The following is a 6,977-nucleotide window of genomic DNA, read 5'->3' on the forward strand; positions in this document are numbered from 1 at the left end:
CTTGCAGTAATGCTGAATAAAATTGTTGCTGCTATGACTGTTTCAGTTTCAAATACAGCAAATCAATGCTGATAGCAGAATGCTTCGCCTACAAATAATTAACTGCACTTAAGCTGTCAGAAATGTTTTTCCATCTGTTTCCTTGGGCCATACTCTTCCTTTTGCACTAAGCCACTGAAAGTGGAAGAAAAAATTCCTCAACCTACATCTTCTTACAGAAACTGCGCTGAGGTGGTTGTGATCTGGCACTGCTGTTGGGGTCATTAGTATGGGTATTAGCAATCTATTGCTTTTCCTTTCTCCATTCTGTCTCCGTATAGATACTTTTCTAAAAAAAATTTTTTACAGAGATGATCCAAAATCCTTGAATTTACTGGAGATTTCCTGTTGTTTCCAATAGATTTCAGTTAATATCCATTACTGTAGAGCTACATGGGAAATAAGTCCATACTGAAAAGTCCCTAGAGTTTTGCTGGTAGAGATTCCATCCTTTAGATCTTGATATCACCTCCATTAATATAACTGATTTATATTAATGGAAGAGGAACATGCATTTCAGACGGAAAAGTGTAACATTTCAGTGCTTATGCCAGACTGTCACAGAAAGTTATGTCAATTTGGTAAAAATCTGGCTTCATAGAAGTTAACAGAAATCTTACCTCCTATTTCATGTGAGCCCCCCTTAGCATTGTACAATTTCCACCAAGAGGTCAATGGAAATTAAAAATAGAAAAAACACCAATGATTTTAGTTAATCAAATACGTTATTGGATGTTAGATAAAGCTTGGATTGTTACAAATAGAGCAGGAGATCAAAAGGTTGAAATACAGCAAGATATTTCTATTTGGGAAGCAACAAATATTAGACTGCCATCCGTGCTGCACTGAACTTTGCACTGGTGATCTCAATCCATATTCCTGCTCTGGGGAGTTTTTTGATCATTCATTGCTCATGAGCACATTGTTCTGATTTATTTTTATTCTGCACAGTAATGCAGTTGTAGGTGGGAAGGAGGAAGAATTCTGCTCTAAAACACAGCATTCCCCTTTTTTTCTCCCAGATAACCAATGAATATGCTGTAACAAAATTCTAATGATGTATTTCAGCAGTACATCTCAACCTAAGAATGAAGCTATTAGCTGCGGATGATATTCTGCTGCAATTTAATAAATCACAGTTCTAGAAATATTTTTAAGTGCTTAGGCAATTAAAGTAGTTATTTTGTTGCTGTTAAATTGCTGGCCATCTTCTCATGCAAGAGAAAATGTACTTCTGTGGCCCAATTCCATGACTTTCTGGGTAGTCAAACTCTCAGTAAAACTCTGAGGGGTGTAAAGCGCTTTTAAAATTCTTTTTTTCTGGTAATGGGACCCCATGTTTAGGTCATATATTATGGAAATGGAGTGAAGAGTTAAAAAGAGCCAAAACCTCTTATTTTGTCCAAAGCTTGAATAGATGTTGCTCCTTTTTTCCTGTGAAGTATCCCTAATTTCACCAGTCTCCTGACACATCTGAAGAAATCTGACTGTCCCGCTGTTCTGACAGTTTCAGTCTTGTTAAGCAGATTTGCAACCGCTGATCATTAGCATGAAACACTGACTGGAAAGCATAGCTCCTACAAACCAAGCCAAGATTGATGGAAATGTTGTCTTAAGTAACACAGCAGAGATCCGGTCTTGTGGAATAACTCTCACCTGTGCATAGTAATATAGAGTACCAAGCAAATCATAGTACAAGTCATATAGTACAAGTAAACCAGAATTTCCGCTCCATCTGTAATATATTTTTTGTAATACAGTATTTTGCTTGGTGTAAAAAGCAATATAAATTACAAGACAGAAGATAATCAGGCTGCAGCAGTTAACAGGAATGCAAAGTTTGACCGTAGTTATTTCTAAATATTTGCAGTAATTACTGATTATGTCAGAGTTATTGACAGCTCGGAGTTACTAGAGGTGCAAATTGTGATGTTAATAGCAGCTTTAGCAGTACATATGTCCGCTTCTTTTGGAATAAGAATCCATGTTTCTTTCTAAAACATATTTAACACATTTTCAGACCCTACCTGACTCTCAATATATAGCAAATTTAAATGTACTACAAAAAAAACCCAAATGAAATGCAGATACAAAATATAGCAAGCATGACAGATTCTTTAGCAAATTTACAGAGAGCCTTGTTATTCAAAGGTAATTTCTAGGTTTGATGTCATTTATTGTGGGTCTCTGGACTGTTGAAGCCCACTTGAATGCTGCCATTGTCAACAGCAACAGTTCTGCAAAAATACGAGCAAATACAAGCTTGGTTATGTATTCCCAGCTGCTAAGAAACATCTCATCATGGAGCCACATTTACTACAGAGCAGATGACATCCACTTTGTCACTTCGAATCACTTGCCCTTTCAGAAGGTAAGAACATGTCAGTCCAAAACTCTTCTTAGCCATTTGCAGCCAATGATGTTGACCTACCTTGTCTTTACAAGCACACACTGGTCTCCAGGTTGAAAAGTACCATCAGGCAAGAGCAATTTTCACTGACCTGTTCTTGAGCTTCAGCTTTTACTGTTTTGGGGTGGAAAGGAAGATTTATTTCCTATGCCTAATGACCAGCATCACTGCCTTGGTTTTGGAAACCTTCCTCCCACCCACCCTTTTGTTGGATGCATTTTAGTGCATATCAAAGTATACTAAATCTATGTCTTTGAAATGTGTTTCTCCTCAGGTTTGATTTTCAGCTTTCCTGCTCTTTCAGTGCCGAGTAGTCATCCAGCCATAAAGAGGTATATAAACGAATTATAAAGTTGTATAAAATATCCAGTTGAGGAGGGCTCTTATCTATCCTTTCTTATAACATAAAAACAATGGGAGCACTGAAAAAAAATTGAGAGGCAAAGATGTGAAACATGAAAAGAAATATATGCCCCATTTTAATCAATGAAGGCATTGTCACGAAAGATACAAGTACCAGGACACCAAATATTCAGTATTGTTCCATGTGAACCTATAGCCTTATATAGATAACAAACACTTCCGTAGTTACATTTGAAAAAATAAAACTGTAGAAGAGTTAGAAACCCACAGCTTTCAGGAGCCGTCCAATTGCCAGTGGTTTGAGTTCAGCAGACTATTTACCTTATGACCAGCTTATCTATTACAAAGTATTTTCCACTTTGTTCTGAAATGTCTAGAGGTGGCTGCTATTACAGACAGCAGCTGAAGCCAGATGGACCATTGCTGTGTTCGTTTAAGGACTCAGATTCTGTTCTCAAATGACCACAAATCCAGACCATTCACTGAATTAGAAACTGTATTTCAAATTATTAACTTCCCTACACCAAGGATAAAATTTTCAAAAGCTCTTAAATTACTTCAGAGTGTGAGTCTAATTTTCACAAAATATTTGCATATTTACTTAATAGAGCTAAGGATCCTAAGAACCTCTTGAAAATTAAATGAAACAGTTGTCCACATACCAAGACTTCAGTATGCAGGAGAAAGCAGTAAGAATTTGCCACGTGGTAGCTATTCCTCACCAGGTCCTTGTGTTTGCACTCTGTACACTACAGCCCTGTAAAGCCAAGTCTGCAGTTTCACAGGTAGTTTGCACTGGAGGTGCACAGAATAGCTAATGTATTCTTTGGTCCTTTGTTGCTCTTTTGATTCATTTTCCATACAGGTGAACCCTTAGACTCCTAAATACTTTAGGCACTTTAAAATGTTATTTGAGTGCGGTCTACTCTTTCCTGTTAACCGCAGGGTACATACTCTGATCAGCTAACCAGAAAGGATAAAAAATAAGGCAAAGCCAGATAATCCCTCTTTAAGACATGAAGGTCTCATGGTTGAGTTATCAGAACTGAGAAAATGAGAGTTCAGTCCTTGCCCGTTACACAGCCTTCCTTTGTCACTTTGGGCAGGCATTAATCTCTCAGCTCACCGCCTCCTAACCGGAGGTGGTAGTGCTTCCTTCTCCCTCATTTTGAGTGTCTTGTCACTTTAGATTATGAACTCTTGTGAGACAGAGCCGTTTCTTTCTTTGAGTAATGCCTGGCACTGCATAGCTGAAACTGGGAATTACATGTCTAGATGGTATTATAATCATAAATAGTTAATACATTTTCTCATGGGAGGAAGCAACTGAATTCAGTGGAATTAGTCAAAATGTATTTGTTCCACTGTCGCCAAGATCGGTACCTGATCTGGTTTGTTGCTGTGCCTTAGGGCCTGCTGACAAACTTAAGCATGCTTTAGCCTCTAAATGCATGTAATGCAGTAATTTGATGCTGCCAAAAAGCACTAAAATGTAAAGAATAAAAAAATCCGAAAAGCTCCCCATTTCAGTATTTTGCACCCTTCTAAAAATTCTTTGCACTAACCTTTCATCCTCTTCCGTTATCACACAATGACATCCTGTTTTACTCATCTTCCAGTGTTGCACTGAAAGCAAACCCAGTGCAAACTCAGACTAAAACGGTGGCACTGGTTCTAATCCCGATCATTTGTCTGCTTGTGGGCATTTATTTGAGAATTAAATTATACTATTTTGGTTTTAACTGTGTAGAAACGGAAATCAGCTAATTTGATAGAAATCCTTTTTATTCTGAAATACGAATAAAGCCACATGTGTACAGGAATATGATGTTTGAATGTATTTACCTGCATTAGCACTAGATCAGAAGTATGGAAGTCGCCTCCATTTGGCAAAGGATGATAGATTTTTATAGATATAACCCAGCTGCAAAACAGCAGAGCTGTGTTATAGGCAGGAACATGCCCCAGTTGCAAGCACTGGTGTAAGCACCTTTCATGGTGTGGAGTCACGCAGGTTACTGGTGGTTGAGCCAATGCAGTTGGGGACCAGTGTTTATAATCGGATGGGAAGTAAAACCACCTGGGAAGTTAGAATATTAAACAGTGCTGAACTTCTGCAAAGTGGATACATGTTTAACCCTTGTTTCTTCCACCACAGTTTACATCATCCTTGAATTTGATTACTTAATGTTTCAGTTTTAGGTCCTTGAGTTCAGCACCCAAGTAGGCTGCGCTTTTTTATAGGTATGTATATATTTTCTAGGAGATTGCATAAGATGAACTATAAAGGAATCTAAGGTTTTTCTATATCCCTTTTATTGTCCATTTATAAGCCTTTAAATACTTTCATATTTGACTTCATGCTCCTTGATATGCACATGCACATGCACACACAAGCTATCTAGAAGCTAAATAAATTCTTGTCTGTTAATATAATGAACAAAGGGAAGTGCTCTTCTGTTACGTCTGTGTATCTACAACTTATAGCAGGTACAAACAGTAATATTACTTACAGGATTATACTGAGCAAGAAGAGGAAGCCGTATTTCTGGACTGCAGTGGCTTTTCTAACAAGTTCATTTGAAATTCATTTTTGACGAGCACTGCTGTGCGATCATTGTAAGCCACAACACCTCGGGTCGTTTGAGAGTCTTTTTTCAAGGGATGTTGAAAACACTCCCCAAATGTGCTCATTCTTCGACTTTTTGGCCTAGAAAACCTAAATGCAGTTAGCAAGGTCTATGGGAGAAAAATTAAAGCTAAGTCCTGCCTGTGATCCAGAGCACTCTCATTCTTACAGCAGCAGCGAGTGTTTGGCTTTGAATATCTGTGAAGGAATTTATTGTATTTTCTATCATGGGTTTGCCTTATGAGAGCAGACAATGTCCCGTTAAGTTAATTATTAAATAAGATTGTTAAGTTGTATTGGAAAATGCAAATCATTCTTTCAAAACTTGTTGCCTTTAAGTAGAAGCAGAATTTATCCTCCAAAAGCTTCCTGAAGTGGTACCGGCAGCAGCAGAATTTTAATGTACCTTCTCTCATTCATCATTTGAAGTCTACAACAACAAGTGATGAATCTTTGATGAACCTTGTCAGGCTTCCTTCAGATTGTAATAGCAGTTTTATAAGCTTCAAAGAAGTTCAGAAACAATTTGTTATGACTGTATCTACTTTTTTTGTCTTTGAGCACTCAGCCCAGTGCTGAGCACTGATACATCACTGGATTAGAAAGTCTTGTCCCTGTGTTTCTAGTGTAAATGAAAACCTATGTAGCAAACGTTAGAAGGTATTTTCCAGAGAAATTCCAACAGAAGCTGCCAAACTACAGGGATCCTTTTAAAGATTTTTTTTTTTATATTGTTGTTGTAAGTGTAATGAATCCATTGACTGTGTCTAGAGATAATCTCTTATCCCAGTGCACTGGGAGTAATTATGAATTGGTGATGCTCTTTTCATGCAATCGTAGGGCTCTGTTTTCTCTCTGCAACATGTTTTAACATCCATGAAACGCACTTCTATCTCCAGCAGATATCTTGTTCCCAGAGCTTGGTACAAATGTTATCAGAAACAGTGCATTCTCAAATGAGGACATTACTATTGCCATTTCTTGTTTTGGCATCTTGTTTTTGTGGCTCACCCTGCTACAGTCTAGACTCTGAACTACTACATGCAAGCACTGAGAACTCAAAGACCTGGAAATTTGTTTACTGTTAGCACAACCTTTGCAGTCACCAATATTGTTGGCTACAAAAATAACTTGCCCTTTTAAAATTTTGCCCTGGAACTTTATGACTTGCAGAAACTCTGGATATAGTTTCTTGCCTGTATTAAGAGGCATCGCTGTATGGCTGCCTTGTTTCAAGGCTTTCATAAAGACAGAGCAACTGGTCAACAAAAGATTCTTGATACCTTGCAAAGCCCAAGTGGAACAGAGCTGCTTTGCCATGTCCTTGCCAATGATCAGGAGCAACGGGCTCTCGGTAGGACTCTGTCCTACCTTGCTGATTCTACCTTGCTGGAGTGGCTTCTTGGGAACTGCTATCAGTTGGCCCATGCTGAGATCAGCTTTCTTATTATGTTAAATGATGGGCTACTCTGCCAGTTCTAGCTTTGTTTCTCCGGTGTTTCAGTTCAGCAGAACACTAAAGTGATGCAGTAAACC

This window comes from Calonectris borealis, chromosome 3 (assembly GCF_964195595.1).
Source record: "Calonectris borealis chromosome 3, bCalBor7.hap1.2, whole genome shotgun sequence".
NCBI lineage: Eukaryota > Metazoa > Chordata > Aves > Procellariiformes > Procellariidae > Calonectris > Calonectris borealis.